Here is a 25402-nt window from a genome sequence, read left to right as displayed (position 1 = left end):
TTTAAAGTCCATCATGCGGAAAATTCGAGTGAAATAAATGAAGTCCCATCTTATTTTGATGGAGAGAGTGGGAACTCTTCAGTGGGTGTGACGGGCGCTAATGAAATCAGGGCAAGGCGAGCTGTGGGGGAGGTAATGAGCGTGGTAGTGGTGCGGGGTAGGGGCTGAGTGTGTTGCTAAGTGGACCTTCACACGGACTGTCGAGCTCCAGGGTAAGGGAGGTCCTCAGCTGTCTGCCCTCTCTCACCCCCCCCCCCCCCCCCACTTCTTCAAGACTCCCGTTATACTGGCTGCTCGGCATTCCTCGTCCTTTCCCGACCGAACCCAACGACCGTCTCCCCAGCTGGGCGAACATGCTCTTCTTTTATTACAAACTATTCGAACATATTTCTAAACAACAGCCATAAATGAAGTGTAAATATTTCCGACCTATATTACAAACTATTTACGATTGTTGCTGCTAGAGACATATATGTCACACTGGCTTGACTACAAGCTAGACAAGCAGGGGCTCCATTCTGAAATGCCCTAGCCTCGCCTTGTAGTTACTCCAATACACGACAACCCGCCTTCTGCCAGCATCAGTATTCTCAAATGCCAAAAAACATCTAGTCTCCCGCCTACTTGTCTTAGCCTCCGACCACTGGCGACTATTAGGCAGTACCTGTAGTGTTGAATGCTCGGAAATTGAGTTAGCTACCTTTCCTGATACACCAACGAGCTGAAGCTGTCAAGATGGCGGACTCGCGCGTGTGGCAGCACGCACCCGCATATGTTCGCGTTTCTGAACATCAGGAAACGTACCAAAAGTTTGGTTTGTCAAATGAAACTCTGTCATGGTGAAACTACCGTGGAATATTTTTTGTAAACTTATATAATCTTAATATGAAATAAACACTACTATAAAAGTTCGTGATTAAAGTATCTTCATTACATATGATGTAACGTCTCAAAATTTCAGGTTACGTGCGTCTGTAGCACAGCAGTAAAGTGCACGATGCCGAATAAACGAAAATTGGAAGGCCAACAAGACGTGTTTCAAACCTTGTCATTGCATTTTTTTTTAATTGTTAATATACTTTATTTTTCCAATATATATTTAACTTTAGGAGACAATTTTATTGTTAATTCTATTTATTTATTTCATTCCTGTAATACAATTTTATTTATATTTTTGCCTGTTTTTTCTTTGATTTTACACTAATTAGGCCCACGGCAATTTTCAAAATATTATTTAAAATAAACAACAAACGAGTAATTTAAAAATTTATAAATTTATATTTACTTTGTAACTGAAATAAATTTACAAGGAAGTGAATGTCCGTATATTATTGATATATTAAAGAAAAAAATTAATAGGAATGCGAGGTGGTTTTCTTTAACTTTGTATTTTAGTTAATAAAGAGGACTTCACTTATATTTAACCTTAAAATTTTGCTTTTTTCTAGGTATTACTTCAAAAAATAATGGTTTATAACAATTCCTCAAAAAGGTCAGTAATTATACAACACATTGATAAACTAACACAAAATAACCGCTTTAAAAGGCATGACTCGTCATTATGAATTAATAAGATAAGCACAGTTATTACTATGGATGTGGACTATCCCTATGAGTTAAATGCATTTTATTTTACGACTATGTATAAATAACTAGTTTTCTACGTTAATCTAACACAAATTATCTTGTATGCCGGACTGAATGTTTTTCAATCGATGAAACATAAGTTGAGTTATTTTTTTCATGTGACACGGGGAAGAAAATTATAAAAAAATCATTTCCCTTGGTATCATTATTTCCGAATCAAAGGTTTAGAATTTTTGTATATTTTCATTATTTGGTTAAATTTACACCAATTTCTACCCAGATGTACAGCAACTATATAACATCAAACTTACCAATGAAAAGAAAATTTATACAAACATTAAACATAAAGTTTTTTCATCTACTTGTGTAAGTAAAATAGTTATTGTTGTGTCAAAAGTGTGAATTCTATGTAAAAAAAAAATTGTTTTAACAAGCTATATCCTTGTGAAGCTCTGTTAGTGGTACATCATCAATAAATGAAATGTTGCTGTGCTATCTTCAGCAGCTATGTATTAATGCTTTTAAGAACACTAATAGCTTTTATTAAAAAAATTATAATATTTATTTCTCAAATTAAGTCTTCCGTGTTACACCACTTATGCAAAAAAAATTACACAAACTAAAATAAAGTACTTAAAAAACCGACTTCAAAATACACAAAAGTAACATAGTTCACTAAAATACAAAAAAAAATAAACGCTTTATAAAACAAAATTATATTTAATTGTTTTTTTCCATATTTTAATAAGTAACTTATTGATTATTATGTAATTATATTTATTTTTTAATTTTAAGGTGGTGCAAGTAAATAAAAGTATTCTTTCGGCACACTCTGCAGACGTATATATATATAAGTACCTAATATTTCTGAGAATATTTTGAAAACTTGTATAAATTACTGTAACATTTTAAGAACTTAATGTAGACTACATAACGTACTATATTTTCGCCATTATTCAAAAAAGATTGATATAACATTTACTCACATTCTATGCAGCGAAAATTATTTGAATGTTTTTAACTTAATGCATCCAGCATTGAATGTCTTAACGAATTTCATTTTATGCCTATTAAGGTAGTTATGCAATTATTTTCAAACACTATATTTTATACCTTGTACTAATACGTGGTCGTATAAATTTATTTTTTACAAATTTTTAAGGTCACATTAAGATTGTTTGTCATAAATTTCGATGAATTTGATACTAAGTCAGTTTTAATTTTTGTTAAATTTCAAACCCTGTTTTTACAGTAATATTTCGTTTTATCAAAAATTGTTTCAGCCAAAGGTTTGAGATAAAAATTATAATATTAATACAAATTTTTATGATTTCGATGTTGTTCCTACAAAGGGAGGTACGACTTTTTTTGTCCTCTAAACCCTGTTTTTTCAATCCCTTGCAATTATATTGGTCGTATTATTTCAGACGAAAAATGTAGGTAATAATTTAAGATATTGCAATAAAACAGAACGGATTTAACTGTGTACATGTTGCGTAAATTATGAATATTTTAAAAATCTCTCCCTTTATGTTTTCAATCCCCCGGAACAATGGTTCGTCTTATCAAAACTTGTTCGACAAAAGTTTTAAATAAAATTTGTAAGATTTACATACAATTCTAACGGATTTCATTGTGTACATATAATATTTTGAAACCCTTGCAGCAATGGTTCGTCTGAGTCTGATTAGTGATTGTTTAAGACAAAAGTTTTAGATTAAGATTATATGATAAATACATAAATTTTACGAATTCAATGTTGTGCCTATGAAGGAGTTATGATTTTTTTTTGTCCTCCAACGCTTGTTTTTTCAACCCCTTGCAATTATGGTTAGTCGTATCAAAAAATTATTCAGACAAAAGGTTTTGGTATAACTCCTAAAGTTATAATACGTTCAAGCGGATGTGATAATTTCCATATTATGGGAGTGTTAGCGATTTTTCTGTTCTTCAAAAAAACATTTTCCCTTTCTACCCCTTTGGTCGGATATTGCCCATTAACGAACTCGAACGAGATTTTCCAAAATTAGATTTTTTATATCAGTTTGGAAGTGATATGTGAAATATTGCGACAGTTATCGTGTCCATAAAATTATGATATATAAGTATATATAATAAATACATATATATATATATATATATACACTTTTGAGTTGGCTATGGTTTTGGGGTCTATGAACCATGAAACGAAAAATTATATAAGAATTTTCTCAATGTCGCACCATGGTAATGGCTACAATAGGTAGCCTAGTATAACTTTGAAATCTACCTAAAACAGAGCGCGTGTTACTCTGTACAAGTGATAGAAGTGAAATTTACCTGGCACTTCAAACCTAAACTAATTATGTATACTAGTGATATCTTCATATATCTTTGGCTAAAAACCAATTCTCTGTCTTGTTCACGTTAGAAACGTTTCACCAAAATGTTGCATTAAATATCGGCATTGAAATTTTTAAATCTCATCACGTCCAAAAAATTTTCAATTTAAAAGTATACTATAATTGCCATTGATGTTCATTAAATTTCCACGACTGTTTAAAATCAGACTTTATGCTAGTTAGGAAACAACTGTCGCTAGCAGCGCGGGCGCAGTGGTTGCCATGGTTTCCAGAGTGTCCGGTATTTAGCTCTGTAGCCATTGTTGTAAGTATTTATGTTGGTTGTGTACGTTTGCGATAAATAATGGATGTGATATATATATATATTATTAATATGGAAGTTTGGATGGACGGATGTTTGTTACTCAATCACGCCTGAACGGAAAAACGGACCTGGATGAAATTTGGCCTACAGCTAGCTCATAACCTGGATTAACATATACACCACATCTTTATTTATATATTTCTTGTGTGCGTGCGTGTGTATGTCACTGAACTCCTCCTAGACGGCTGGACCGATTTTGATGAAATGTTTTGTGTGAGTTCACGGGGATTCGAGGATGGTTTAGATTCACAATTTGGTCCACTGGAAAATGTTTATTTAATTAATTTTTTATTTATAAATTGTTGTTGATCTTTGAATGGTTTAGGTTTACAGTATATAAATGTGTGTGTGTTGTGTATTTATTTATGTGTTGTTGTTAATCTTTGGATGGATTTTATGAATTGTTGTTATTACATTGAAAGTAAAATAGAATTGGTTATTGAGATTATTATATTATTATTTATTGAAATAACATTTTAAAGTGTAATTAAAAATATAGGTGCAAATTTGTGAGGTGCAGTATTGAAGTGAGTATTTTACATGATTTTTCGTGATTTTAATTATGTATACACGTGAATTCAATACCAATCAACTTAACCTCCAAATTTAAATTGTCAGTTCTCATTTTATTCTACATATTAAAATGTAATAAAAAATATACATTGTGCAAAATATGTAAGGTGCAGTATCAAAGTGAGTATTTAATACGATTTTTCATTACTTTTAATTATGTAGAGACGTGCATTCAATAACAATCAACTTAAACTACAATTTTAAATTGTTAGTTCTCATTTTATTCTATGCAACTTATGACGTGTTGATGTCTCTTTGAAAATAAAAATATAAGTTTGTAAAATAAATTATAACATTATAACATTTATAGTATCTTATAGTAATTATAGTAGTTTCAGTTCGACCCGGCAGATGACGCTGCGATTAGATTCAGGGAAATTTCCTGTAAATTTTCGAATTTAAAACGTTTGAACAGAACAACGTCGGTTGGGTCCGCTAGAAAGAGAGCTAGAGAAAGGTTTATGTATATATGTAGATAGAGATATAGAGAACATGTGTGTACCGACTTAAAATAAATTTTTAAAAAAAATTGAGGCATTGCAACGCATGTCGGGCATTAGCTAGTATTAATATGAAATTCCATCCCTAAGAGAGTGAAAAAGTGATAAAATAATTTTATAACAGAAAAAATCATATGTCATAGACATACAAATAGTGAGTGAGTGTTATTTCCAACGACGTATATATATCATAGACCCTGCGTCGTCTATGCGCTCCAAACAACCGCCTTGAGGTCAACATAAAACAGCTGATTGTGGGCCACTCGGGTTTGTTATTGTTTGCAACGTAATGGCAATTCGTGATACGAAACATGGTTCTGAATTAATTAGAATACATATGCGTGTATTTGCTGTAAGGTATGGTGATAATTAAATGACTTACACGTCAATAAAGGTGCTTTAAATATTCCTGTGGTTTATTTATATAATTTTACTGATGTACGGCGTATTTTGGAGCATAATGCGAAGTGTTAAGTGTTTGTCCTTCTCACAGCATAATTTTTTTTTCGAATGTGTTTTACTTAGAATTACTTTAACACTATTATATTGCGTGTTTTGTTCAATTATAGAATAATTAGAAACTTGAACACCTAAAATGTTAACTCAGTGTTGGCATAATGAAGTTTTAAATATACAATAATTTTATGATAGCGTCTCGTTCGTCATGTTGAGCTGGGATGAAATATACAAAAAAGTTGCTAAAATGAAAGAATACTAATTAACTAATTGTACTTTTATCAAATGTCTAAAAAAAATATTTTGTTAGGTTATAGAATGACACAGATCTGGGCTGTATAGATACTCAATCTAAAACCATATATTGCACGGAAAATTTTTTGTGAATGTTCAAAGCATTTCTCAGTAGCATTAACTATTTAGTGTTGGTGTTACGAAATGCATGACTTCGTAGTTTCACATAATTAAAATTACCACTGCATCCCTTGATGCATTACCTTCATTAACAAAAATGGTTCTGAATATGCACCAAATAAATACTTACTTACACAGGTTTACTGATTTTTAAACAGCACTAACTTTGTGCACACACTCCTAACTCTCTCCTGGTACAAGGATCTGAATATTGTTTTCCTGTGTGATACAATCTAATTTTTATGTACTATCTGGTAAGTATGGACTTTTAAAGTTGTATCTTATTATGGTTATGTAAGGGTTGCTGATACAGTATATGTTCATCTAGCACAGGGAACAGAGATAGATCGAGGCCTCTCATTATTTTACACAAAACAGTGTTCAAACAAACTTTATGCAAAGTGAAATTTAGAGCTCAATCCTACAATACTTTTCATCCAAACAGCATAACTTTACATCTTCAGCAGGTCTCACCAATCCACCAATATTCTTCCGGTTCAGAAGCTTTAAACCCATTTCCTCTGCAACTAGTGCACTACAACAATTGTCAAAATTAATCTCAACTTCCTTACAACAAAGCCAGCAATGTACCCCACTACATCATCTACATATTCACTCAGTCTGGTAGAACTCGCTAGTGTATTGTAGCTGTGGTCATGTTCAACACTTTTCACAGCAACAGGAACACTACAGTGTATGTTGAGGAAGGGATCACTAATTTTCCTTTTCCCACTGCTTGCATTCAAAATAGTGGTAGAATCAATAGCTTGGCAGTTGGAAGATGTGGTGGTGTCTATTTGTATGTGCACTAGCAGGCGCTTGAAAGCTGCTTGAAACTGTTTCACAGTTGTATTGTTGTTATGGCCCCATGACCCCTTACTGCACTGAAAAATAATTCCAGATGGTCCTGGCTTACTTTGTATGTCAACAGAAATTTCATCAAGTTTTTTTTACCACATAATCATACAAATGCAATAAACTTTCAATACATACAAGGAATCCAATGAAACCTGTCTTTGTGTTGCTCAAACGCATTGGTTTCCCACCTGATGATTCACATAATGTCAATATATAATTCTTTGCGACACCAAGAATCCCTTCAATTTGTCAATGTTTTGTTCAGATAGAGGTGCTTTGTAACACTTTGCTAGCAAGTTTCGACTGTTCAAAATATCTAATAAATTATTGAAAACTTCTATAAATCTGAAGGTAGACTCAGATCCTTCAAATTCAACCAACTGTAAATCTTGGCTACAAAATTTTAAAGCATCAGCAACACTGGCTGAATGTTTGTGCAGCTAACTTCACTTTCATCTTTTCGCTAGACCAATTTATGTGGCGTTTTCCCACTTTTGTTGCCGCATGTAAACCTTAAGACCTTTGAAGGTTTTTCTAATTCCTCAATAAACCTCCACAGAATAATTCCATTCTCATCCACTAAACTACCCTTGCTGGCCAAACAGTTCCTGACAAGTTTCAACATGTGACATGGGTCAAGAAACAGGTATACCTATAGGCTTACCTGTATGAGAATCTGTGATCCAAGTTTTCATATCAGGTACTGAAAACTTGGCTCCAAAGTGTTCAGCCATAGATAAGTTTGATGCAGCACCATCAAATGTCATTGATGCTACAACTATGCCACAATCAAAAAGAATCTTCAAGCATTGACTTGCCATTGTCATACCATTTTATTTTTTATTTTTATTTTTTATTTCATATCCTTTGACCCCATTTCTGGGGTATGATAAATGTCCAGTACATATATATAAAGTTTCACAAAAACAAAACACAAAATATACAATATCACAAAAAACATAAAATATACAATTTCACAAAACAAAAAAACAAAATATACAATTACATTTTACTTATAAGTTATTAATTACAGCATATGAAACTACTGAAAGTATAATTAAAAGTGAAACAGAACATATAACACATAATCAGTATGCAATAAAGATAGTAATAGCATAAATTACAAGTGGGTTTGAAATTACCCTATAAAATATTTACTATTATTTTTATTTTTATAAAGTCTTCAATATCTTTGAAGGAATAGAAAAACAGTTCTTCTGCTATTTTTTTTTTAACTCTATTGCAAATTATTTTTTATTATTGATATTTTTAACATGCTGAGGTAGACTATTATACAAGCAGACCAGCAATCAAGAAATACCCTACTGGGATCTTCCAGCTACCATTTAGAGCAACAGCCATGAACACCAATGCTTCCCTTGCTTCAGGTAGGGAATCATCATCCAACCCTGTACCGAAGTCAGTATATCCAATGAAACTCTGACCATCAAATTCTATATGTTTACGTATGGCCATTTCATCTAACATCAAAGAACATAATGTAGGTTTACCACAAGTAACATTTTCTGCTGTCTTCAGTTTCAATGCTGTACAAGCCTCAGTACTGAAGCCTGCCTTTCCATCAACAGTTGAATACCACTTCTGCAGTGTAACAGGATGTGGCAAACACTTCATGAACATTTTCCTAACATAATTGTACGCCTTAGGAGAGTAGAAGGTAAATATGTAGTTGAGCGGTATTTGCAACAAAAAAAAATGTAAAAAATCCGAAAATACCTTTATTATATGCTCTTTAACTTCCTCTTTACATTAAAAGCGGTTGAGTTAAGAAATTCCAAATACTTTAGGAGATATCTAATTTTTTAATTTCATCATATGTAGTTCAGCGGTATTTGCGGGAAAAAATGTTACAAATCCGAAAATACCTTTATTATATGCTCTTCAACTTCCTCTTTTCATTAAAAGCGGCGGAGATACGAAATTCCAAATACTTTAGGAGATATCGAATTTTTAAATTTCATCACAATACCAGTGCATTCATGTGGCATTCAACATTGTTTCTTGTTTACGAGTATCTATTTTTTTATTGGATAATGATGTCACGTGATTGTTCGTGATAGGCCAGAATTCAAATGAACCAATATGTTATTAATTATTTAGTTCATTTATTGTTTAAAACAGTGTTTAATTACCGCCTCCAACTTAGGTGAGTTTTTAACGTTTCTAATTTTAAAGTCTTATTTGTTATTTGGATATTGTTGCGCAAGTAATAAGTAACAAAAAAATTTTACGTGAGTTGTTACTGTTCATCCTTTGTCCCGGTTTGTTAGGTCAGGTCAGTTACATTATAAATACTTTAAAACTAAAAAACCATTGAAATTAATTCATATTATTTTTTATGTACGCTTAGTTTCAATGTATTTATAATGTAACTGACCTGACCTAATCGACCATTTACATTAATTAGGCATTCAAAAACACATGGCAATAAAAAATTGCGACGGTCGAATGATTACACAGGTTATGTATAGCAAAATAAGAACGGCGATATCTCCTAAAGTATTTGGAATTTCTTATCTCCGCCGCTTTTAATGAAAAGAGGAAGTTGAAGAGCATACAATAAAAGTATTTTCAGATTTTTAACATTTTTTTTCGCAAATACCGCTGAACTACATATTTACCGAGTAGAAATTCAGTGTCAGAGCAAACGTCTTCAGCTCTGGAGGATAGGCTTCTCTGGTTGGCCCCTTCTTCCATCGCTGGATGAGATCCGCAACAGCAGGTGGCAAATATTTCTGAAACCAATGATCTTAATTGTGTTATAGTGCAACAGATTTTACCTTTAAAATTTAGTAAAAAGAAACTGTGTCACCACCCACCACCTCCGGCTAGCTCAAATTTGGTGATGAGTGGAACATACAGGTTAGAAGCAGGTCACGAAGAAATTACTGCTCAATGTTTAATGGATTACCTGTTTCTTTTATTCATGATAAAATCGCACCATATTCCGTGTAACAGAGCACACAAAAAAAATTTAAACTGTACCTCTAGAAAGGAGACAACAAAAAACACGTAGATTCTTACTACGACAACATTATATTGCCCAGATCAGTTCCGGGCAGCGACGGCTGGACAAAACATTTTGTTGCCTCGCTGTGAGCTTTGCCTACGTCTACGGTCAAAAATTTCTAATTTATTTAAATGTCCAAAAAAAAAAAAAAAAAGAAGGTTGTTAGGCGTCGCTCGCACCGTAGCCGCTAAGTTTTAGTTCAATATTACATTGTTAAATGATACGAGCCATCGCCCGACCACGACCTCTCGGCACGGTGCTCAGACAATGACTGATCTTACAGCCTTCCTTTCCTTGGTGCGGGCAGTGTCATGGGCTCGCTGACGTAATTTTCAGCCAATCACTGCGCATAGCAACAGAAGCTCCCACGAAATGCTTACTTCTGTTCCCACGACGCAGCAATTTTGTATCTTTCTCACACTCCCGTGACCGTGACACACATGCTTAGCGTGTGAAACAAAGCTTCAGTTGTGGAAATAACGAAGGAAAATCACGTCAGCACGCCTTCCCACACAAAGAAGCCAGCAAAAAAATTACTTCAAAAATAAACTTATGCATTATAAAAAATAAAAACAATAAACCCAGAGAATTACGTTTACAAAAATTTTTAAAGGGAAAACTTTACATCATTTGAAAACCTAACCTGAAATTTGACAAAAAAAATTTATAACAAAAGATAATTACTAGATTGCATTAGGAAGGCTGTAATCTGGGTTGTTAGGTAAATATTTACTTGGGCGGTATTTCCGAAAAAAAATGCTAAAAATCCGAAAAAACCTTTATTTTATGCTCTTCAACTTCCTCTTTTCATTAAAAGTGGCGGAGGTAAGAAATTCCAAATACTTTAGGAGATATTGAATTTTTAAATTTCATCATATGTAGTTGAGCGGTATTTGCGAAAATAAATGTTAAAAATCCGAAAATACCTTTATCATATGCTCTTCAACTTCCTCTTTTCATTAAAAGCGGCGGAGATAAGAAATTCCAAATACTTTAGGAGATATCGAATTTTTTAATTTTGCAATACAAGACCTGTGGAACCATTCGAGCGGCGCCATTTTTGTTATTTTGCCGTGTGTTCGTGAATGCGTAATTAATAAAATGGTTGATTAGGTCAGGTCAGTTACATTATTAATACTTTCAAACTAAGCCGACATTAAAAATTATTTTTTGAATTAATTTTAATGGCTGTTTAGTTTTAAAATATTTATAATGTAACTGACCTGACCAAACAAACCCGGACAGAGGGTGAACAGTAAACTAAAATGGTCGATTAGGTCAGGTCAGTTACATTATTAATACTTTCAAACTAAGGTGATATTAAAAATAATGTGAATTAATTTTAATTATTCTTTAGTTTTAAATTATTTATAATGTAACTGACCTTACCTAACAAACCCGTAACAAAGGATGTACAGTAACAACTCACGTAAATTTTTTTGTTACTTATTACTTGCGCAACAATATCAAAATAACAAATAAGACTTTAAAATTAGAAACGTTAAAAACTCACCTAAGTTGGAGGCGGTAATTAAACACTGTTTTAAACAATAATTGAACTAAATAATCACGTATTAGTTCATTTGAATTCTGGCCTATCACGAACAATCACGTGACATCATTATCCAATAAAAAAATAGATACTCGTACGTAAACAAGAAACAATGGTGCACGCACGCCACAGGAATGCGCTGGTTTTGTGCTGAAATTTAAAAATTCTATATCTCCTAAAGTATTTGGAATTTCTAATCTCCGCCGCTTTTAATGAAAAGAGGAATTTGAAGAGCATATAATAAAGGTATTTTCGGATTTTTAACATTTTTTTTTCGCAAATACCGCTCAACTACATATGAAGAAATTTAAAAATTCGATATCTCCTAAAGTATTTGGAATTTCTAATCTCCACCGATTTTAATGAAAAGAGGAAGTTGAAGAGCATAAAATAAAGGTATTTTCGGATTTTTATCATTTTTTTTCGGAAATACCGCCCAAGTAAATATTTACCGGTTGTTACAGCTGGTTTAAGTTATTGCTGTTTCAGCATCTGCAAATAATATACTAACTTGCATAATGTATAACAGCTTAAATGTCTACTAGGAATTTTCTGTCAAAGCTGGTCTTTCAATAAAAGACGCAACTAGCAGACGCATTACAAATTGTCATTTCTCCTAACAAAAATGTATTGTTTGAAATTTTGCATAATGTACTTGATAATTTTCTCAATAACTCTGACCACTAAATTTATAGACGTGTGAATAATCATATACAGTTCTGACCATAAGTATAGTTTAGATCCTGGTCATTCAAACCCTTACATATCTCTTTAACCAAGTTTCAGAGAGAACTTATTGTGTTATAATTACTTAAAATTGAATTATGATATATTTTAGACAAAAGTAAAGCTGAGGGAATAAATCTAATAGTTAGTGACAATGTGTTCAGGTGTCCAGGTGCTAATAGGTATTACAAACAATGAATGTGTTAATGAGCTGAGCTATTTGAAGTGGCATTACCTGTAGTGTATCTGCAGCAACATCACCCATCAGTTTCTTGTCCTGCAGATGCGATATAACTGCCTGAAGGCTCACTATTTTTGCAGTGGCTCGTTTACACCGCTGACGAAGGAGTTTCAGTTTCTTACGGTATTTTAATCTTATTTCCTTTGCAGCACCAAGGCACTTCTTACTTCTGCTGGGAAGTCAGGTTCTTCTCATTGAAGTCACCTAGATATGCCAATCTTAACTTTTTTCCAACTGTATGAATATCCCTGTAAAAAAAAATTATGTTTGTAATTATTATTTTGCTAACCTATGAACATATTATGTAGGTACCAGGCTTGTAGAGATTATGTGCAAATGCAATTTGAAAAAGAGTGTTTGGCTATACGTGCTAAACAGCACAATCAAAAAATACAATAGATTACATCAAGGATCAAGGGCGTCGCCAGCCGATGACCTGGGGGGGGGGGGGGCAAGTTGTGGGAAAAGTATGTATTTCTTTGCATTTTGCTACACTTTGTTGAATCTCTAGGGCTCTAGGGGGGGGGGGTGAAACTGCCCCCCTACCCCCCACCACCCCACCCCTGGCGACACCCTTGGAATTCATCATTACAAACATCTTTTTCCTTAAAGTAGAAAATGTATTAGGAGGCTCAGATCACTTGGCTCAAATAATTGACTTGCCAGTGAAATGTATAGACTCGAAACAAAAAACATGAAAATATATATCTAGAAAATTCACTGAATTTCAAATCAGTACCTTCATTGTCATGCAATAACTGGGGGAACTTGTTTGAAGGTGAGGATGTAAATATAAAATGTAACACAGTTCTTGATATTTTCCTGAAGAACTTTGAAAATTCATTCCAAGTTAAAATACAAAGTACCTAGTTCAGGAGCAACCTAACCTAACCCAATCCCTACTTTTTGGCCAAAAGCTGACATGATTGTATATTTAAGTTTACAGCTAATAGTTAAATGTCTTTAAACATAGTCTTAAACCTTAAAATTTAAATAAATTTAAATATATATAAAATTTAAAAAATATTTCTGAATCACATACTTGGTAGTGGATTGCTGCGAGGTGGTGGCGTTTTCATGCGACTGAGACATAATTTGGCTTCTCTCGGTAGGTGCTTTCCTCTTGGCATTTTTAGGCTGTAAATGTGCCGGAAAGTCAAAAACAGTTGGAACAAGCTTCCTTGTCAAAACAATCTTGGGAGACGTGTTTAGAACAAATTCTGAAATGCTTGGATGGCACAAAACTTTCCCGCCTCAGATAGAGTCCACTTCTTCCTCAATTCATCTCCAGGAAAACTAAACACACAAATAATAACACACAATTCCGATAAAAACATGTAACCAATAGTTATACCATACATATAACCCACATTTAACGTAAATATAAATTAATTTTTAAGTCAAACTATCATGCAACCAAAACGTAAAAGTAGTATAATTATTTCAGAACAATGTTGACATAAAATCCCAAAATACCCCATAAATTTGATAAACACACTTACCTGTGAAACGACACCGATGCTCCTTTGACAGATTTTTCATTACAACCGTAGGCAACACATTTCTGAACCAATTTCACAGGCAGCTGCACATAGCTTCAATGTATCCTAATAGCAAAACAACAGAAAACGGCCCACAATCAGCTGTTCACGGCGGGAGGACATGTTGGCCTCAACTTTCAGAAGGCATGCTGGGTCTATGATATATATACGTCGTTGGTTATTTCTTTATGTCTGCCACACGATCATACACATAGTAAGGTCTGGCAAATTCATATTTTTGTCCTTGGTGAGACCAGCCCGGTTAGTGGAGCTCGCAGCGGCTAGCAAAATAAAGGCGCTAATAACAGTTTTGTTGTTAACTTCGTCAATAGATAGAGTTGCCTTGAATTTTAAATGCACCATCGTTTGATGCGTTTGTCATGTCTTGAATTTTCATTTGTTTGTGGCGTATGCGTTCCTATACCATTCATCTGATTGCGATGAAATTTTGGTGAGTTGTTATGCGCGGCACTTCGTCTGTTTTTGTTGTATAAGTGCGCACGCATGACACATTTCATTTAAATATAGCAGAGAGACAGAGATAGAGTGATATTAATATATATAGTGAGATGGAGAGAGACAGAGAGATAAGTTGAGACAGAGCTAGGTATAGACAATGAAATGTGTTAGATAAAGATATATATAAATGTATAGAGCTATATATAGATTTATATATAGAGGAGATAGAGATAGTGGGAGGTATATATGTATGTATGTAGATATAAATAGATAAATAGAGATAGAGAGATACATAGATATATAGATGTAGATTGCGACAATTATATATTTAGAGAGATGGACAGATGATTTGTATATGTGTAACTACTTCAAACATATTACAAAACAAAACTGAATGAGGAATTCCAATGCATGCCGAGCATTAGCTAGATAATGGAATCTTTTCAAAATTAGAAATCTCTTATTTTTCAGCTTTTTCCTATAATGCTTTATAGAGTCTAGATTACATACAAACCACCAATTTTTAGATATATACAGGTAAATAACGATACACTGGCATCGGGATCTGAAAGTGATAAATTATTTTCACAATAATTGACATTCAAATTAAGAATACAATTACTAACTACATCTTATTTCGAAAAAGGTCTCCTTCGCCCTGTGTTCAGCCCGGGCAACGCCGGGTACTGCAGCTATATATATATATATATATATATATATATATATATAATATATATATATATATAATATATATATATATATTATAAAAGTTAGAAATATAATTTTTATGTTATACTAGAAACCGACTTTAAAATTATAGAACTGTTAATAATTACATAATAAACAGTAAGTTCCTAATTAAAATAAACGGAAAAAACTATTAATTATTATTTTGGTGCATAAAAGATTTTTTTTTTTGTTTTTTTAGAAAACTTTCTTTACTTTTGTGTATTTTGAAGTCGGTTATTTTTTACAAGTGGTTAATTTTTCAATTTTTAGTGATAAGCGGACCTTGTAAAGACATTTCTCAAATGAGGAAACGACGACTAGCAGAAACTGCGGGTGATAGACGGAAACGTTTAGAAAAAAATATAAATGTTAAAAGATATAAGAATGAAAGAACACGGGAGCGAGAAAAAAGATTACCGGGTGTGAGAGTTTATATGTTAAATAAATTAAGACATGAAAGTCAAGAAGTTTGAGATCATCGCTTTACCATGATACGTGATAATTTAACAAATGCAGATGTTAAACACCGTTGCTCATCGACTTAGTTTAATTCGCAGGCGACTGGCCAGCAAAACAGAGGATGAATGTGCTCATCGGCTTAGTCAAATTTGCGAGCTATTTTCTAATGAATCAGAGTAAGAACATGCTTATCGTTTAAATTTGATTCATGGGTGGCTAGCCAATGAATCTGATGAACAGTTATCACAACAATTAAGCGCATTGCGTAATTATACTTCACAAGGGGTGCTTAATGAAAATTCAGATTAAAGAGACAGTCAATTAATTTAAGACAAGCATTACTCCGTTCAAGAAATATATTAGGAGTTATACAATTTCGAACACCTATTAACGTTTTTGCAGATGTACCATGCCGTATGCAAAAAAAATTACTTAATCCGCAGCAGCGTGTTAGTTTGCTTCAAGAATTAGGTTCGTTCAATGGGATAGTGACGTGTTCTCGATGTTCGAATACTAGTAAAATCGTAAAGTGCCACCTCAGCCTTATTAGATTAAGATTGGAGTTGCTACTGTACCACATGAATTAGCCAAATGTATTCCTCAAACCAAAATTTGTTGAATTTACATCCTTAACCGGAGTTGCTGCTCCACATATATTTGGCAAGACTCTTTATTCCGTATTTTTACTTCCTATAGAAAAAGACAACACCATGACACTCAAACGTTTGACTGGACAGAAGCTTCATCAAGAGAGACGCAAGTGGCGTCATATAAATTGGCTAGACATTGACGAAATTTCAATGGTCTCCTACGATAAATTGAGAAATACCTAAAGGACACGAACATTAGAGCAATGTAATCTATTATGTAACCTGAGGAATGGATATATGTTATTGACGTGACAACGTCTAATAAATCGATGAACGCCAGCTGCACGCACGAAAAAGTGTCCCGTAACGCACATTGTCCCACTACGGATGTCCCACTACGGATGTGTCTTGTTATGCTCATTGTACGCATGCGAGGCATCTCTCTTCCACTCGATTGGAACAACCATCAATTTGACTTTTCAATCATGTTTTCGTCGTTTGAATTATTAATATTAAGTAATTTAACGATCGTCCACCAATTTTCAGCACAATCGGTAGGGTTATTTAAAAGTAATGTTGAATATTCAAATACGTTTTTAACGAACAATGGTGTTTTACAGTTACACACAATAATTCAAATTACACCCGGGATCTTTTGCACAATGTTTTAAAAAATATTGTAACACATTATAAATAAGTTTGGTGTATTTGGGATGCGTATTTGTTATTAAATCGTATTATAAAAACGAAAAAATGTTATTCCCTTACGGTGCCGCTACCTATGGTGACGGACGCGAACCGAACGAATCGCGCTATCCACGACACTTGAACTGTTTCGTCGACTGTTTATAAAGTGAAGTGAAAAGTTAATGTGGTTTTCATTGCTTATTACAACAACAATTTCGTCAATAATGGTTAATTTTTCTTGAATTTTAAAAATCTGATTACTAGTATAATTTCAAGTATTTATTCTTTTATTATTAAAAAAAAGTAGCATCTATCGGCGAGTGCAGTAATGATAGGTTATGTTAGATATTTGATTACATTTTATTTATATGAAAACTTGTTCATAATTATATTTAAACGAAAAGTTAATGTGGTTTTCATTGCTTATTACAACAAAAATTTCGTCAATAAAGGTTAATTATTCTTGCATTTTGAAAATCTGATTACTAGTATAATTTCAAGTAATTATTCTTTTATTATTAAAAAAAAGTAGCATCTGTCGGCGAGTGCAGTAATAATAGGTTATGTTACAATTGACTAAAAAATGATGGTGATCCATATAATTGATGATATATATTTGATTACAGTTTATTTATATGAAAACTTGTTCATAATTATATTTATACTTTATAGCCAAACGCCAGTTTTTAAAATTAATTACAAGTCATCTACACGTGAACTGTTTCGTCGACTGTTTATAAAGTGAAGTGAAAAGTTAATGTGGTTTTCATTGCTTATTACCACATGAATTTCGGCAATAAATGTTAATTATTCTTGCATTTTAAAAATCTGATTACTAGTATAATTTTAAGTATTTATGCTTTTATTATTAAAGCACATTTTAATGTAATAGTAGTGGCCATCATTCTTAAATTCGTAGTGAATTAAAACCAGCTCGCTTTTTAATTTAACAGGGGTGCGTTACTTACAAAAAATAATACTTTTATAAATGAATAAGGTTTGGAATCTTATTAACTTACAAACGTAGGTGTGTTTAATTATATTTAGCTTTTTTGTTGTTTATTATATTTACTATAAGTAACAAATAAAGATAACGTAGTATGAAATAACCGAATGAACCAACTTAGCTATGTATTAAAAGTTATTTTAGTAATTAGATAGGTACAAGAAAAACATTAATAATTATTTTGCTTAAAATACAATTTGTATAGTGAAATATTCATTCATATATATATATATTTATATATATATATATATATATATATATATAGTTTCTTTTTGTTGAAGGGAGTTGAACTTAATCAAAACTAACCTCTCGAAATTAGGGTGTTGGTAATTAAAATAGTAATTACGTTTTACTAACGTATTTTTAAAGTTGCGATTACTCCTTTCTATAATTTTTTAAGTTAACAATTTGTATTCGAGAATAGAGAATAGTTTTGCTACTAAAAATTTTATTTGGCACATCGTTAAGAATGGCGCGTCCCCCAATGTTTACAAATTGTTGTATATACATATATGTGTGTGTGTGTGTGTGTGTGTGTTTATGCTGAAACACGTGGGTCCGCCATGTTGTTGACTTCGGTTCGGTGGCAGCGATGACGGGCCTCATTGTGGTGTTCTCACATACTAACGACAAGCCACAGGCGGGAGTTCGACCACAGCTCGTCGCTCATGAAAACAGTTGGTCGATTTCCAAGCTCCTGTGCACGAGGCTACAATCACTGGCCACATGAATGAACTAGTCAAACCACAGGCTCTTTCATTAATGGACATAGCCTCGCAACTGACGCTCTGGTTGTAGAGAGCGCCACGGCTTGTCTTTAATATTAAAGAATACCACGACACGCCCCGCGGGCGGGAAACCCAACACGCACGCCTACCACCTACTCGCAGTGTGCATTTCAGAATCGAGCCCCTGGTCAAACACTACACCGCCTCGTTGTTCACGTAGTCACTGCACAGTGAGTACAGTGAGGCTGACGTCATGCGCGGAGACACGCCGCCAGGTGCTCACTGCCGTATTGAGATATAACCACTGATGTCTAGCACGCATGGTTGAGATAGTTTGCCGAGGGTACTTCCAGTTTCCTAAAGTTATTGGTATCAAACGTTCGACTAACGACGTCACAAACGTGTATTTATGCAAATCCACGATGTGCTGGAAGACAATCACGAATATTTTAAGGGCAACATTATCTCCAAGTTTACGTCAGTAAACATCTACTTTTTAAAAATTTCGGAGTTATTCACTTTGCTTTATGGTGACCTTACTTAACTTAATGCCTTGGTCGAATACGGCGTTAACTCGCTACTGACCTTAAATATCAACATAAAATGGTGGACATGAAATTATGAAAGTGAGGTTAAATAGAACGTGAATTTAAAAAAATGTAGATACATTTTACTTCAACATTTCGAGGCTACCTCTAAAATCCCTCTGGCCATTGAATTTGGAGAGACAATGTAAAATTCGTGATCAATATTTAAATAACAATATCTCAAAATCTCTGAGGGCACTAGGACAGGTACACGAATTACAGCATAATGATAGTACTGCATGCTTCATCGACAGCATTACCACTTGGTGGAAAATCATGAATGTTCAAAATCCTTATAAAGGTCATATATTAAAAGACGTTATGCAACAGCCACTAATCAAAGAAGAAACTGATGTAAAACTTATATTCCTCAGTAAATTTATTTCCTGCTTAGTGAGGTGGGCTGAAAGGAAGAGGAACCATGTCCGCACTTAAACTTTACCACTCACTCAATGATTGAAGTGACAGATTACTGCCTGAGAGAATTAGAGATGAAATACATTTTGACAGAAAAATTTTAAACGCGTTGCAAGATATATTCGGTAAATCCCGACAACTGGCTGGATCGCAACACCTCATAACGATCCACCAAGTACTTGAGATTGAAAAAAAACTACGTCTTTCTAATTTAATACGGTTTTCATTAAACTCTGGATAAAAGGAATAATTGAAATTAGTTCTTTAGATGATGGAACAGTATTGGACACCTTTACTGCTGAAACTGACACATGTGTGGTGTTGTGGATATAACTGCAAAAGGAACACACAGGAGGTATCAAACATATCTACCAGTGATGACATATTTGGCTGGGGATTTCGTACGTGCTGTGTTAAGAAGACTTAAATGTGATTCTTCCAAGGAATACCTGATAGCTAATTGATAGGTAAATGGGAAACGAAAATTGCTATGGCCTCATTTAAAACTTGGACAGAGGCGGACTTATGTATATACTAACATTTGGGAATCTAGTTGTTTACAATTACATTATTGTAAACAAACTTGTAGTGTCAGGACACGAAAAAGAGTTTTTAGCTTGCACTAATCAAAGAAAAATTGTTAAAGTCCTACTGTAAGTGAACTGTCCCAAGACGACTTCCTAAAATGGGATTATGGTTAAAATAATAATTTGGCCGATGATGTAAAAATGTTAGTGTGGGCTTCCACAAACACACTTTTAAAAAATTACTGGAAGAAGAGGATAGATGAAGTGACAAAGCAGGTGAAGATGGAAAGAAGATAAAGTGTCAACATTAAAGAAAGTTTGATTGTATTTCCTTGTTCCCACCGACGGAGCCTGCCTTAAAGCTAAATATATTTTTTTAATTGTGGATAAATGTACACTGATTTTATTTTGAGATAATTTTGTGATATATGACTTTTATTGTGTAAATGATGCAATATTGATGATGTAAATAATGGTAGGAAAAGTAGCAATATGTAAAATAAAAATTATTTTACAATATTTTAGAATAAATACCTTCAGAATATTATTAATGGTTACTAAAAATGCTAGTCACTTTAATGTAAATAATAACTTATATCCGAAAGTTCCTATTTTTATATGAGCTGCAGTGTTAGGTTTGTCAGAGTGATTACCGATTAAATTAAACATCCCAAAGGATTTGTTTTCAGTTTGATGTAAAGCAAAAACGAACTATGACAGTGTAAGATTTTCTAACTTCAAAGTATGACATAATTGTATAATTTTTTTATATTTTCCACAAGTTTAAAATGTTGAATTAAATGTAGCCATGACATAAAATATGTTTTGTTTCTATTAAATTCATATATTATCAAAAAAACTATAAATTAAATGCTTTTTGTGTGTAGTGCCAGTAAATGTAATTTGTTTTGAGTTTCTAAAAAGATTTATGAATATATAGGTACATAAAAATTTTAACGTGTGTTTATATTTTGTATGTATAAACAATACTGTTATTTTAATTTCATAAAGATTATTTCCATAACAGAAAATGCTTAGTCTAAATGATTTATTTATGGAATACCTTGTTAAAATACTGTTAATAGCAAACAAAAACGCATTTTTAAAGAAAGTTAAATGTGTTTAAAGAAAATATGCTCCTTGTACGGTGTTTCATGCCAGAGCTGCATCCATAGAAACGGTATGGCCTTCTAGATAAAACTATTTTGTAAATTACTTACTCTAAAAAAATAAAAATAAAAACTTGATGCTCGTGCAGCAACCCCGTCTGAAGGTCGACTCGGCGGGGAAGGAAGGCCTACTGCTGATGACGTCACAGGGGTGCGCGCAGGCCTGAAGTCTACTGGCTGTTGGCTCGACCCGCCGGGCGGCGAGTGGTCTGACCACTCGGAGACCTGGAGGACCCGGTGCGACAACGTGTTTTCAAAAACTGTACGCAAAGGAAGATAAGTCGAGGCGCTCCCAGATGATAGACTGTAGAGACGTGCAATGGCAGCTGCCCGGACAACAAGAAGACGGGCGTGACAAGGAGGGTTAATGAAGCCATCTCTATGTTGATGGCGGAGAGCCACCACAGCCCGCCCTTGTCTGTCATCCAGGACTTCATGTCGGGGTCTTCTCCCTGCTCGCTCTGCCGTCATAGTCTTTAGAACTCACGTATTCCAACAACTACGTTGTCAGCTACAGTTTTATCATTATATTAAGACAGGTGTCCGACCCGCAAGTACGGGCCTCACAACAAGGCCACTCCCGTTTCTCAGTTGCACTCTGAAGGCTTTCACAGCGAGGTGTTCATACACACAGCCTGCGCTGCTCGTCTGAGCACCAACAAAGTGTCGTTCACAAGTCTTATGCTTTCAACAACTCCTACCGTGTTTATATTTGTAGGACTGATATATCTAGCTGACTATTTTTATTAATGAGGTATAGTTTGTCTGTCTGCAGTTCGCGTAGCGCGAGACGGCCAACAGCCGGGGAATATATTTTTTTAAATTCGTTAATTTATTTTTGAAGTTATACTTCCTTAGGCGCGTTATGAAAAAAAAAAATATAAGAGTGAATTTTCACGATGCGTGCAACTCATGAAACGAAATTTTGACAGGATAAAAAAAAGCTACAGACATAAAAATTATGTTCTTTTAAAACTTATAATTTAGTAATTGATATTGAATACTGTTCCATAAATTTAAAAACATATATTTATTGTGAACATTAGTGATTGAAATTATGTTTATAAAAATTTTTAAGTGTATTTTAAAATGCATATTTATAAGTGAGAGTATGTTCCCGTATGTATAATTTATTTGTATTAAAATTATTACATTATTGAATAAATATAGAAATTTTAAATTAGAAAAATCAATCACCATATTTTTTTATTTTTTACAATGAATAAAATTTTCTATATTATTTTACTAAATTAAAAAATAAATATTATACACGTGTTTATATCAATATTGAATTTTGAGTTTTTTTTTAATTTGATTGAATTTATACTTTACCAACCATATTTATAATATCACTTCAGTTCTTCTATTATTTATACAAAATTAAACTTAGTTGTTTTACTACGCCAAGTAAGTATAACTTCTAATGCGCGTATATAAGGACAAACACTCCCCCTTTTTTTACGTATTTTCAACCACATAGGATATTCTCATATACTCCATGGCAACGGCTATTTCATTATTAGTGAATTATTTATTTTATGATCTTAGTCATTTCTGTCTGTGATCATTATTGCCATCGTATTGAAAAAGTGTTGGTTAAAATAAACGTAAAATTGAAGTCTCTTCAAAACTGTTAAATTAAAGGAGGCTTCGTTGGTTTATATTTCTTTCCGCGTATCGGAGTTAAGACTTTTTTGTTGTTTTATAAGTTTATTTTCAAAATTAAATTAATTTAATTATTCCGTTCGAGGCGAGGCGGTGACCTACACACGATGAGGGGCATGTATGATCAGCAGCGCGAGTGTGTTCTGTCTGGACACTGTCGTAGCGAAGCACGGGTACATCAATCAGATAGTACGTTTATTTTTGTATGTGTGTTTTATATGTATGTATATGAGTAGTATGTGAATGACAGTCCGTCCGGGTGCAGGTTCCAGGCTCAGGTGCCGAAAGGGCCGAAGGCCACCTTGGTTTATAACTGTACCATTGCACATTTCGTTACGGCCGCCATTTTAAATTATGACATTACAGCAGCCATCTTGTATGACCTTGACCTTAGACCATGTCCTTGACCTCGACCTTTGACCTCAGTCGCCATCTTAAATTCCGTCATCTTGAAATCGAACGCCCCAATCCTTGAAGTGCCAATTTTAGTTACGGCCGCCATTTCGAAATTATGGTGCAACCGTTGAAATTTTCGTTACGGCCACCATTTAAAAATTATGCAATAACCGTTGCACATTTGCTTAATACCGGCATCATGAAAATCTGTAATTATTAAGCTAATAATTCGGGAAAAATTTTAAAATTCACAAAATATTTAACTATAAAACTATAATTAAATCATTTTGCCATTTTTAAATCAGTGCACCATCTTGAAAATCCATAATTTTTAGGTTAGATAATCGGAAAAAAAATTTATAATGATAACAAATCCCTTAAAATATTTTAATAAAAAACGAGCTTATGTTGTGGAGCTCAGAGTCTTCGGTTCGAACCCAGTTAGGTCATTCGATTAAAAAGGGCGACAGATATTTCCTCCATGGTATCCAATAGTAGACTGACTTTCCACCACTAATGCCAAGGCATATATTATTATGTCAGCCAGTGTGATGTCATTACAACCATCTTGGATCCGACTTATTGTTTTCATCTGCTAGAGTCAGTGGCGTCTCGTCAGGGCAAGCAAGGCAAGCAGTGCTTGCCCAGGCAGTTTCTAGACATTGTATTTTTTAAATAAATATTTTATTCAGAATAGTATTTTACTTTGGCTCGTGTAGTTAGGTGTATGTATTTTTTACATTATCTTCTTGGGACCCAATACTGTGCGCTGTGCGCTATAAGAAAAGAACTCGTTGACACACAAAACATGCTGTTTTAGAAGCGTTGCTAGGTTTAGAAGCGCTGGTAGGACCGCTTTCAGTAGGAAGGCTGCCGCAGTAGTTTCCTTTAGGAAGGGGGGTGGCATGGTACAAAGGTTCGAGGAGGGGATTGGCTGTAAAAATACGTGGTAGAAGCTACGAAGGTAACGCTTTCTTGCCGAACTGAAGCGAACATGGCCGAAGCAGACGGTGGAATTCTTCCGCCGACTGCTTCGGCTATGTCCACTACAGTTCGGCACGGCAGGTGGCGAGGTGGCGTTTCAGGAATGGAATGATTGACGTGCCAGTTTCTTCTACACGTACCAGTTAATAGAGTTTCTGATCACGTATGAAGATAATTTCTTTTGTTTTGGTACGAAAAATACCAACATTTAATTTTTACTATCATAGTACATTTTTATGAGGTTCTTCTCTTTATTTTAAACTTTGCTATGTGTTGTCTGTTTATATATTTTGTACCAGATATCGATGATACTACACTCCCACTTAGTATATAAATAATGTAGAGTAGGTATTTTATTATCAGAATAATGTAAGTCAAAAATTATTATTTTTCAAAAATATTTTATAATTAAAAAAAAAAGTCAATTCTTCTACCTGTGGAATAGTCAATTTTCAGTTAAGAAAACTACTTAAATAGCACCCTTTTGTACCTTGAAATCCCCCGGAACCCCCCACCCCCCCCACCCCTCGGCCATGTTTTGGGTGAACGAGTTGTTGCTTCCCCTCATGTAAACCTCACGCCTCGCCACTGGCTAGAGTTCGCTGCCGCCATATTAGTTTTATTTTTACCCGCTAGAGTGCAGCAGTATTTATTGCCAGGGCGCTCGACATCTTGTCGGCCGTCTAGGCTGCTATAATGAATCTCTATAATTTTTTTAGCTAGAAATTCGGGTTGAATACAAAAAATTCATAAAATCACTTGTTGAAATGATTCATTCGGCAGGTTCATGTCCGCGGTTTGATACCAGGTAGTA

At 33.8% G+C, this 25402-nt stretch overlaps 1 protein-coding gene and 1 long non-coding RNA gene across 4 annotated transcripts in view; one reads left to right on the top strand and one right to left on the bottom strand.

The window, feature by feature from the left end:
• LOC134527272 (frizzled-2) overlaps positions 1-25402 on the top strand; it is a 735576-nt gene that overhangs the window by 411380 nt on the left and 298794 nt on the right. The window lies entirely within an intron of this gene.
• LOC134527271 (uncharacterized) lies at positions 9219-14192 on the bottom strand. Its single transcript, XR_010074139.1, has 4 exons — positions 14147-14192; positions 13687-13940; positions 12639-12892; positions 9219-9850 (listed from the first exon to the last, which is right to left on the bottom strand). It is a non-coding gene; the product is annotated as an uncharacterized LOC134527271 (long non-coding RNA).

This window comes from Bacillus rossius, chromosome 1 (assembly GCF_032445375.1).
Source record: "Bacillus rossius redtenbacheri isolate Brsri chromosome 1, Brsri_v3, whole genome shotgun sequence".
In the NCBI taxonomy this organism is placed as follows: Eukaryota; Metazoa; Arthropoda; class Insecta; order Phasmatodea; family Bacillidae; genus Bacillus; species Bacillus rossius.
This window is presented reverse-complemented; position numbering and strand designations above follow the sequence as displayed.